Genomic DNA, 12,918 nt, shown 5'->3' on the forward strand with positions numbered 1-12,918 from the left:
GCTGTAGTTGTTTACAGAATTGTTTGAAGATATAATTGTTAGGGTTTAAAATATTTTTTATTTAAAAATATATTAAAATAATTATTTTAAAAAAAACTCATCAAAATAATCTAAAAATATAAAAAGATTAATTTTAAATAAAAAAATTAAATTTTAAAAAAACATTGTGTTGCAAACACACTCTAATTAAGATTACACTCTAATTAAGATTGCAGCGTCTTTCTTCTCTTAGAAGATCTTATATTCGAGTCTTTCATTTGTAATAATAATAAAAAAAAATCACGCAGCAGAATTAAAACAAGATAATGTTGTTGTTATATCTGTTTTCACCCTTCATAAAAGTCGTCCTACTTCATGATTTTGAATGTATCGAAAAATCTTTTAGATATCAAGCCATAACTAAAACGGACAGAAACTCCTAATTATTAGAATTCAAGAGGTAAATTTAAGTTTTTTAATACATAGATTGCCCTTCAATTCCTCATGGTGGTTGGTGTAATATATCTTCGCATAGTTGTTTGTTATTGTTGTTGTTGTTGTTGTTATTTATGCACATAAGTGAGTGTTTATGGTAATAAGCGAGATGAATGTTAAATTAATATAGCCATGGATTAGGTAATGCAATAGTTATTGTTAAATCTGTTTCCCTCCTGCATGAAAGTCACCCCGCTTCATGATTTTGAATGCATCAAAAAATCTTTTAGATATCAAGTCATAACTAAAACGGATAAAAACTCCTAATTGTTAGAATTCAAAAGGTAAATTTAAGTTTTTGAATACACAGGACGCCCTACAATTCCTCATGGTAGTTGGTATAATATATCTTATGCATGGTTGTTTGTTGTTGTTGTTGTTGTTATTATTATTATTTATTTTTGTGCACAGAAGTGAGTGTTTATGGTAATAAGATAAATGAAAATCAAATTAATATAGTCATGGATTAGGTGATGCAATGAACAAGGATTGTTTTTTAAAATGATTTAAAAAAAAAAACTTATTTTTTTAAAAAATTATTTAATATCAATACATAAAATATAATATTTTTTTAAGAAAAAGGCAATACCAGGCACTGTCCAATTGTTGGCATAGTACTTGCATTTATACTCAAGCTTCTTACAATTTCGTTTATGTGATTATGGAGTGCTTGCGACCTATATGCATGTACAAAAAATTACACGTCCCTTGTCGATAACGTACGGTGAAGATGGCTTAAATATTCCTTGTCCTTGCCAGGTTTTGTCAGTCCATAAAAGATGGTGAGCGACCAGCACTTCTTACAGTCCGTTCAAGAGGCCACTCGGACCTTTTAATTTTTATTTTTTTTTAACACTGCTTAGGTTTTTTCTATAAAGGCTTTTTGTCGGGACTTAAAAAAAAAAACACATTCAAGAGAATATTTTGCACCAGCACCAGCAATCGAAGATGTTCCACCCTTTCGTCACTTTCTCGAACACAATAGATTGAGAAGGCATTTGAGAATTTTGTCATAATTGTTTTTTTAAAATATTTTTTTAGTTAGAAATATTTTAAAATAATATTTTTTTATTTTTTAAAAATTATTTTTGATTTGACACATCAAAATGATCTGAAAACATAAAAAAATTTATTTTAAGTAATTTTTTTTAAATTTGAGGGAACTTGGTCTGCACCGCGTTTCCAAACGAGGCCTAAGAAGGTTTTCGAGAGTGTGGTTGCAGTTGTTTTTCAAAGTGTTTTTTACTCGGAAATACATTAAAATAATATTTTGTTATTTTTAAAAATCATTTTTGATATCAGCACATCAAAATAATCTAAAAACATAAAAAAATATTAATTTAAAGTAAAAAAATAAATTTTTTTTATCTTCTTAAAAAATATTTTTAAAATATAAAAATAAATATTACTAGGTATACCACGAAGAATTTGAAAAAGCATCATTAAATCTTTGTCTTTATGCTCACATTACCCAAGGCAATATGGTTTTTTGTGTACATGGTTGCACACGAAATTATGTGACTTTGGACATTATGGAAGTCTAAGAGATATTCATGAAGACACTTTGATAAAAACAGAGAATTAAGGAAGGGATAAGACTCTTATCTCTCTCCTCAATTATTTTTTATAGTTATTTTTCTATATTATCTCGTTTTATTTTTGTTCTTCGAGGCTTAATCATTGTAGAGCTTTAATTAAGTAAGGTCATGACTCTGTCTGGGAGGGTTGTAATTATTATTTTTTCAAGTGTTTGAAAAGATATTAAAATAATATTTTTTTATTTTTAAAAAATTATTTTTAATATTAAAAAATTAAAATAATTTAAAAACACTAAAAAATATTAATTTTTTAAAATACTTTTAAAACATAAAAACAAATAAAACTAGTATATACCTGTAACAAGAAAGAGCAAAAAGCCAAAGGTAACCTGTACGAGGGAAACAGTGCCAACAAACTCTATAACAAATAGAATCCGAATAGTTTATTTTTCTTTTGCATTTCAAATTTTGAAAGAAAACTTATCAAGCTACAGTTTTTATATAGCCTATTTCTTCAACTATATCTCCAATTTCTAGGGTCCTTTAAAGGCGCGTCTCTCTTAATTTTCTCTCTTTTTGCATAAACCAAGATATTAACTTCTCTGTTACAGTAAAATCCTACCACTCTTACCTCTGCACACACCATGAAAAACCAACAAGATTTAGGAACCAGTGAGCACCAAGAAATCTCTACAAAGAGAAAACACAGTTGTAACAACAACAACGACGACAATAGCCGAGACTTGGAACAGTTTAAAATCCCAAATGAGATGCAAGATCTCGTTGAAGATGAAAAGGATTTTGATCTTACACTTTCTTTATCTTTTGGCCCGAGATCTAAAAAGAAAACCACCTTACACACTATAAAACCACAGTTATCATTGTCATTGCCACCACCTGTGACATCAAAATCATTATCAGTGACTTATCATTATCATTGCCCCAACATCAAGAAATCCTACAAATTGAAATCGCTGCAGCACAGAATATGACACCGAGGTCTCTTGACCCTTTTCGGCTTTCTACTTCACATGCACTGCTCGCTGAAGTTCCTCGACTGAGCCATTGTTATACACTTCTGCTCCGATGAACCAAGAAAGTCCCATGGCTGGTCCATCTCGCGCTCCACGCACACGCTGGAACCCTTCTCTGGGTGTACCTCGTGAAGGGAAAGGGGAAACTGTTCCCGTCTTGTACTCCTGGGCCATGGACCGGTGCACAATGGTACATAGCCTGGACTATTTGCTTTCAAGAAAAATAGAAACCATTACTGGTTTTGTCCAGTGCAAGAGATGTGAAAAACAATATGAAATAAGGTTTGGCTTGGAAGCCAAGTTTGCTGAAATTGGTGCATGTATCGCTAAAAATAAGAGTTTCATGTATGATAGAGCACCAAGTGTTTGGATGAGTCCAGCATTGCCCAAGTGCCAATTTTGCGAGCAAGAAAATAGCTCCAAGCCGATGATTGCCAACAAGAAGAGGAAGATTAATTGGTTGTTTTTGCTTCTGGGGCAAATGTTAGGATGTTGTACTCTTGATCAGTTGAAGTATTTTTGCAAGCACACAAAGAATCATCGAACTGGGGCTAAGGATCGTGTTCTATTTCTTGCTTATCTTGGATTGTGTAAACAACTTGATCCTAATGGCCTTTTTGATTGCTGAAAGTGGAAAGAGTATCATTGATTCTTATCAAATTGAGGTGGTATCTATAAATCAGGACTAGGGCACCATGCATATATAGGTCAACTAGTTTAGGTGGTTCATTTTTCAGCGTTTAATAATATTGTCTAGCTAGGAAAGATCATTTGCCATATTACGAAGCCTCGTAACACCATACCATATATGAGTCTTGACTTTAAGATTTGTACAACTGTTTAATTATTGCTATATATTATGATATGGTATTAACTTCAATCTTTCCTCCTGTTCAATGACGATAGTTTTGAAACAAATTGAAAAGTCTGATGCTAGTTTTTATGTGGCAATTTTTTCTAATTTAGGAACATATATGGATTCTTATATCCTAATAATCTTGGTGTAATTTGTTGTGTGGGTGTATATATCCTTTCAAACTTTTTGCATCTTTCTAAGCAAATTTTATAGAAGTGCAGGTGATTGAGCTTTTTCCTAAGCTAATTGTCGTTTGCTTCTAGTCTTGATCCAATAGCATTGAAGCTACCCCTTTCTCATCATACTGTATACTAATTACATCTACAACGTTTAGCTAGTTACAGTCTCGCCCACCGATTTACAAGGGTTTGGCCTCTGGGTATTAAGCCAAGCTTAGGAGGGTGAAGCATTGAGTCCTGACTGATCAACATTTTTTTTGATATGTATGTATAGCTAGTCATTACATGGTACTTCCGAGCAGTATATACATATGAAACAAAAATATGCATGCTACATTAAATATTATTGCCCTAAATATTATTGTCCAAGTCAATGAAAAACTAACTTCATCCACCTTTCCTCAATGCAGTTAAAAACCTTTTCATTAGTTATGATTTACTTGATTATTAATTTTAGTGGTGATATCCTGTGTTCCTCACTTGATGGTACCTGCATTTTCAATCTGAACAAAACCTACTGGCTTTGATAGGACAAACTCATCCTCAGTGCAATCCCAGCCTCTAAATCACCCATAATCACTCCCCTAATAGCCATAACAAAAACCTCTCATTAGGTTTGGAAAAAACTCAACAACCAATATACTAGTCGTTCCAGAACTCAAGTTATACAATTAAAAAAAAAACTTACCTTAGCTACTATGGGACAATATTGAAGCTACACATCTCAGTTTCAATCTAGTTAATCACTCTCGTATGAAACATATTCAAATTAATCTTTATTTTGTACGAGTCTTAGTTGGTCAAAGCTACATACATGTTTGTCATGTTTATACCCAAGATAAACTAGCTCATTTACTAAATAAGCTTATATCTAGACAACATACAAAACTTCTGTGTAACAAGATTGGTCTTGTTGATGGAAGCTCAATCTTCCAGGGATGTATAAAGAAAGATGGTATGAAACACAATCAAATCTCAACAAAGTCAATCTAGCCTTAAATTATGATGTGTACTTTGTTATGATCTTGTAATTTGTAATAGCTCTATAGTATAGATTTAGCCTAAACAAATGCATCCTAGATTTAACTTAAACAAATGATTCCTACCTAAACTAGAATTCTAAAAGTTTTGTGTGTGTCTCTCTCTGTGTGTGTGTGTGTGTGTGTGACTTCATATTAATAACATATGGTGGTGAGATATTCATTGAAACTTAGCAATATCAATTATCTTATACCTTGTTGGGTCATGACTATAACAATTATTAGGTCATCTCCTAGATAGAAATTCATGTTTTTTTTAGTTGGACTTCAATCTTTATCCAATGATGGAGAGGAATTGCTAGACTTTTCTTTTTTCCAAAATACATCATTTGTTATTTAGCATTTATTTCTTTTCTAAGCTCTAACTTTTTTTTTTGTTATAAATTTTATTATATATAAAACATTGTTAACATACTTCGATGATTTTATTAACTTCTTCAAAATATATTATATTGATGTAAAAGTGTATACTTAAAATACAAATTTGATTAAATTTTTCCTGACAATACTAATTTGAGAAAGAAATAAATATATTCGAGTATAAATTATCTTCTTTGTAATTTGATGCAGAACATTTTTATTCTTATATATATATATATATGAAACCACAACCAAATAATTTTATTTTTCTTAAAAAGGGTAAAAAGCATCTAATGTTTGGATAATTTGTAAAATTAGAACATTTATTTTTAAAATTTGGTAGAATAACACACTTTGAATTTTTTTTTTGGGCAAAATAGCACATTTTTGCAAGTCGATGTTGAAAACCACAACATTTAAATGATGTCGTATTTCACAACCGTAATATTTAAACTGATATCGTTGTTGAGAACCAAGATAAAATTTTAATTGATGTCGCAATTCACAACCATGACACCAATTATATTTCTGTGCTCAAGATGGTGCTGATTAGACCAAGAAGGGGATCCAGGGGATGATTGTGGGTTGACTTAAAGTGCGAATCTTCGGTTAGTTTTTTGTTTTTCTTAATTTTCTCTACAAGATGCACATCCTCTTCAATGTTTAGTACTATGATTTTCTCACCATGTGGAGCTGGGCTTCCTAGACTTTAGCATTAATGGATCTTGGCATTACTATATTTTTGTTGATTAGCATATCAAATACATGTGGTTTTATCCGATGGTTAATAAGTCTGGTGTTTCTTGCATTTTTCCACAGTTCAAAAAATTTGATGAACAATTAAAGCATTATTTCAAACCAAAATAAAAATACTATATTATGAAAATAGTGGTGAATTTATTGCTTTTAAACCCTTTTTTAACCTCTAATGTACTACTAAAAAAGGGGCTATTAGCAACTATTTAGTTCGTTGCAGATAAAACTAAAATCTACTGCTAACAAAAATCAGCAACGAAATTAGCAATAGATAATGTCAGATGCAAATAATAGATGCTAATTTTTTAGAAACGGATTATCAATTGCTGATTTTTTTAGCAACAACTTATCTGTTATTGAAATTTGGTTGCTGATTATATAAATCAGCAACGAATATTCCATCGCTCATCATCATTGCTGATCAGTAACAGATATTGTGTTGCTAATCCGTTGTTAATTAGCAATAGTAATCTGTTGGTGATTTGTTCAATAACTATTTTTTAAAACATGAATTTTTTAAATTACTTTTTCTCATTTATTGAATTTCTTATAATTATTTATGGATATTTTAAAAATTGTAGAAAATATATAAAGAACATAAATTAGAACTAGAAATTATTTTATCATCAACAATAAGTCAAATAAAAATAAATTTCAATATCTTGTTAAACTTACATCAATATATATAACTCTCAATTTAATAAATATATTCTATCATATAGGTGGTGGTGGAAATGAACCACAACAATGTTGACCATCATAAGGTGGAACTAATATATGGTGGTTGAGGCCTAGGTCGATATACTAGATTAGACAGGGAATACATAGGTGTCTAAGGCGTGAAATCCTAAATTTTAACCTTTTTTAATGAAGCTAAATGCAAATAAGAAAGGAATATCATTACACTATGATGGTTAGGGTCTTAGCATCTACGTTATAACGAATAAAGTGAACAATCATGAATGCAATTTTTTTGGTCAAAATAGGATGAGAAAGGTAAAAAATTGATGATGAAAAATTTCACTCTCTCTATCATACTTTGTTTAACACTTCTAAACAAGAACAATTTCACTAAAGAGAAGTTGATGATTAAGAAAATGAGTGAAAATGATGTAGTATACAAAAAATTGTTAACCAACGCCAAACAGATTTCACAACACAAGAGTAAAATCCAACATCTAACTTTTATTTACGGGTCTGTCACACATTACCCATATCTCTCCTATGAAATACCACACACATACACCCAGCAAAACCCCGGAAAAAGCCTCACTATCTAACCAAGCAACAATGGAATCGTCACAGAACTATGAATATAAAAAACATTACATTAAGAATTAAAAACATTAGCATGTGACGACAACCATATTTAACAAATAATTGCAATAGATCGACAAAATTAGTTAATAAAACAATATATATTCTCTATAAATTACAAACATAAATTACAAACATAGTCTCTCAAATATGAGTTTCTAATTATACCTGTTATCTTTATTGCACCATATTTATTCCTTGCTAGATGAAATCCTTTGGAGCACAAATTCACTAGAGAAAAAGTTAAGAAAGTGACAGATGATGTTTTTTAAAAGAGACGTCTTAGTAGCATATATTCATGGAGAAGAATTTAAGAAAGTAACAGAGATGTGGTTTTTGGAGAAGGATCAAAAAGGGTCATATGGTTTAATTAGGGTTTTTTTGGGGAATGAAAGGTTTTCCTCTTGAGATTGGTATTTGTCCATGTGATTATTTTTTTTTTGCAAGGTATACATGTGCCAATTAATTATTAACACATCATTATTGTTTATTTGTTTGTGTATAAAGCCAAATTTAATCTTTTCTTTTTATTAGCAACGGAATTTTTCATTGCAAATTTTGTGCAACCATATAAGCAATGAAAAATCCGTTGCTGATTCTTAATTTTTTAATTTAATTTTTAGTAATTGATTTTGCATTGCTAAATCCGTTGCTAATATTAAAAAATTAATATATATATATATATATATATATATAATCCGTTACTAATCTGTTGCTAAAGTTGCATTTGAATTATCATGTTGCTATTATCCAATGCTAATGACCCTTTTTAAAGTAGTGATGATATCAATCACTACATCATTGCCTTTTACACAACACAACAAAATGGTATCACTAAACATTGTCATCGCCATCTTGTTAAAATAGGTCCTACATTACTTTATAATGCTTCTTTTGAACTTTTATATTGGCCATATGCATTCCACATAGCCTTATATCTTGTTAATAGACAACCTACATTCATTTTACAAAATAAATCCCTTTTTAAAAGTCTTTTTGGTTAAAAGCCAAATTATTGCAAACTAAAAAAATTTGGGTGCTTGTTATCCTCTCACACGAGCATTTAAGTCTAATAAAATACAGCCTAAGTTCACACCATGCATTTTTCTTGGCTACTCCCAAACCCAAAATGCATATAAATGTCTGGAACCATACACTCAAAGACTATACATTTCAAGACATGTTGTGTTTAATGAAAATTAAAATGAAAATGCTATTATATTTTCTCTTAACGATAAACATGCTTTACCACCACACAAATCTCTTTCTCTATTCCTTAATGTCCAGCAGTCACCAGTAGTCACGAAGTTTATCTCTTCGTCGTCATTGACATCTCAAGAAAGTGTCTTTGCCATTGCAATATAACCTTTTTTTTCACAATCTTCTTCTTTTCCAAATCATTTAGGTCATCATTCCCATAAACAAACCTTTACTTATCATTCTTCTGAAAATTCCAATGCTTCTCAATTTGTGATGCCTTTGACTCCTCATGAACTCTCTATGGACATGAATTTAGGCCAGTCTATCTAACCTCAACGAGTTCATCAAATAACCACCAAAATCCATGAACAACATTTTCAAACCCAAACAACTCAATTTTATGACCAAACATCCTCTTTCTAAGACCATCGAGCCAACCAGTGTGCATCAAACCATCTCACAACCTTAGTGGCGTGAGGCAATGTCCAATGAGCTCATTATTTTAATATAATATAGTACTGGCACTTAGTTCATTGCCCTTCCAATTCTACACCTGCAGGCTGTAAATGAGTGTTTAGGGTAAAGAGGAATCCAAATGGGTCTATTGACAGGTTTAAAGCCTAACTTGTTGCAAAATGCTATAATTAACGACTTAGTTCGGATTACATTGAAACTTTTAGTTTTGTAATTAACCCTGCAACTATTAGGCTTATTATGACTACTCTTATAATGAATGGATAGAAATTAAAGCAAATGGATGATCATAATGCATTTTTACATTAATACTTACTCTAAATATTTTATATAGTGTAACCCCCTGGGTTTACAAATCTATTCAAACCTAACCATATTTGCAGATTATGAAAAGCAATTTATGAACTAAAACAAGCTCCATAAAATTGATATACAAATTTAAAAAGTGTCATTTTTCAGTTTGGCTTTTATATTTCAAAGGCAGACTCGTCACTGTTTATCTATAGTCAAACCTTTATAGCATGTTATTTCCTGATTTATGTTGATGACCTTGTGATTATAGACAATGACTCTACCTTTATGCCTTCTATTATCCAGCAACTCAACAATAGATTTTATCATAAAGACATAAATGTTCTTTATTTTTTCCTAGGGGTTAAGGTTATACCTACTCAGAAAGTTTTTTTTTTCCCACAACACAAGTATGTTCATGATTTCTTATCAAATACCAATATAGATGGTGCGAAATATGTTTCTACTCTATTATCCACAAGTCAATCTCTTCAATTAGTTGATGACATTTCTTATATGGACACCTCAACATTTCATTATATTATACGAAGTCTTCAATATATTTTATTGATGTATCAAAATATTTTTTTTTGTCGTGGACATGCTATCTCAATTTGTACACAAGCTAACACAAAGTCATTGAATAACAACCAAACAACTCTTTTGTTATTTGAAGCAAACCATTTTTTCATGAAATCTAGATTACTAAAGCTGGTGCACCTATTCTCAAAACCTTCTCTAACACTAACTGGGCTGACAATATTGATGATAGGACATCTATTTTTGCCTACATTTTCTTTCTAGGTTCAACTCTGATTTTTTAGAGCTCAAAGAAACAAAGAGTTATTACCTGTTATTTTATAGAGATTGAATACCAAGCACTTTTCAATGCAACCTTTAAAACCATATGGCTATGCAATATCTTCACTAAAGTTGGGTTTATACTCACAACCATACCTTAACTGCTATGTTACAATCTTGGGGCTACTCATCTCGGCTTCAATCCAGTTAATCAGTCTCGTGTTAAACATATTCAAATTAATATTCATTTTGTACGAGACTTAGTTGGTTAAGGCCGCATACATGTTTGTCATGTTGATATCCAAGATAAACAGGCTAATATGCTAACCAAGCTTATGTTCAGAAAACATACAAAACTTCTATGTAACAAGATTGGTCTTATTGATGAAAGCTCATGCGAGGATGTATAACAGAAGATGGTATGAAACACAATTAAATCTCAATAGAGTTAATCTAGCCTTAAATTATGTTTAATACTTTGTTATGATCTTGTAATCTATAATAGCTCTGTAACATAGGTTTAGCCTAAACAAATATATCCTAAATTTAACTTAAACAAATGAATGCTACCTAAACTAGAATTCTAAAAGTTGTGTGTGTGTCTATGTGTGTGTGTGTGTGTGACTTCATATTAATAACATACGGTGGTGAGATATTCATTGAAACCTGGCAGTATCAATTATCTTATACCTTATTGGGTCATGATTATAACAATTATTAGGTCGTCTCCTAGATAGAAATCCATTTTTTTTGTTGGGCTTCAATCTTTATCCAATAAAGGAGAAGAATTGCTAGACTTTCTTTTTTTATTTTCTTTTCCAAAATACATCATTGATTATTAGCATTTTTTTCCTTTCTAAGGTCTGACTTTTTTTTTCTGTTATAAATTTGATTATATATAAAACATTGTTAACGTACTTCGATGAATTTATTAAATTCTTCAAAATATATTAGATTAATGTAACAATGTTTACTTAAAATATAAATTTGATTAAATTTTTTTTCCTGGCAATATTAATTCAAGAAATAAATAAATATATTCAGGTATAAATTATCTTCTTTATAATTTGATGCAGAATATTTATATTCTTATATATATGAAAGCTGCTTGAAAAAATATACCACAACCAAAGAATTTTATTTTTCTTAAAAAGGGTAAAAGGTATCTAAAGTTTGGATAATTTGTAAAATTAGCACATTTATTTTTAAAATTTGGTAGAATAACACACTTTGATTATTTTTTTTGGTAAAATAGCACATTTTTGCAAGTCAATATTGAAAACCACAACATTTAAATGATGTCATATTTCACAACCGTGATATTTAAACTGATATCGTTATTGAAAATCACGATAAAATTTTAATTGATGTCGCAGTTCACGACCATGATATCAATTACAAGACGGTGCTGATTAGACCGAGAAGGGAATCCAAGGGATGATTGTGAGCTGATTTAAAATTCGAATCTTCAATTAGTTTTTTGTTTTTTTTTTTTAATTTTATCTGTAAGATGCACATCCTCTTCAATGTTAATACTATGATTTTCTCATCATGTGGACCTGGGACAATGGCTTCCTAGACTTTAGTATGCTTATCGAACTCTAAGATCTCAATTTTCTGAAACGTTTTCTTCCTTTTCTTCTTAATAAAGTAGCAGAGAGCTAGTGAGAGGAATGCAAGAAAGAATGGATCACCAAGTGTGACAGACAACAATTTTAGCAATCGAACGATGTCCTGGTATTGGCGGTGGAGGTGGAGGTGGAATAACATGAAGGGATGGAGGATGACATGGATGATTTGGTGGTGCTGCTAGAATTATGAATGGGATGGTGACGGTGGTGTAATTGGATGATGTGGTGGAGGAGATGAAGGATTATTTACATATATGAGAGTTTAATCGGCCTACCAATTATATATCACAAAATATAATTAATATTATAGTTATAAATTGTAATATCAATTAAAATTTTATGTGTTTCACAACAATATCGTAATTATGAAACACAATATTATTTAAATATCATGACTTTCACATGTAAAAATATACCATTTCATTAAACAAATTTTGTTACTGTATTAATTCTCTGTTTATTTTAATTTTATGTGTTAATTGTCAAATTTTTCCCTAAAGTTTGCTGACCCCCGAGTCAAAAAGTTTGGCCACTCGTGCAAATATAGCACGAGGAACATGATTAGTTTAAAGAGAACGATGTAGTTTCGAAAAGCAGTGTTTATGAAATGATTATCAAATTAAATTAATATAAAAAGGTGATATATTACAACTTGTTATCATCGATTTTTTCTTGGCTGTGTCTGGGTGGGTAGTTGTCGGTTAGTGAATGCCTTCATTTCAGTACACAACGATTTTCATTTATAACCACAACCTGTCATGTTTTTTTAATTTATTAAGAGTGTGTTTGGCATTGTGGTTGTGGGTGCTTTTCAAATAGCTTTTCCTGTCAAAATACATGCCAATGATATTTTTTTATTTTTTAAAAATCATTTTTGACATCAGCACATCAAAACGATCCAAAAAGTACAAACCGTACTTAATTTTAGCAAAAAAATACATTTAAATTTTGATGAAACGCAATTACA

General features: G+C 30.5%; 1 pseudogene; it reads left to right on the forward strand.

Annotated features, from left to right (window-relative positions):
• The first annotated feature begins 2,656 nt into the window (after positions 1–2,656).
• On the forward strand, positions 2,657–3,674 carry LOC133699434 (uncharacterized; annotated as a pseudogene).
• The last annotated feature ends 9,244 nt before the right edge of the window (positions 3,675–12,918 follow it).

Source organism: Populus nigra, chromosome 7 (genome assembly GCF_951802175.1).
Source record: "Populus nigra chromosome 7, ddPopNigr1.1, whole genome shotgun sequence".
In the NCBI taxonomy this organism is placed as follows: Eukaryota; Viridiplantae; Streptophyta; class Magnoliopsida; order Malpighiales; family Salicaceae; genus Populus; species Populus nigra.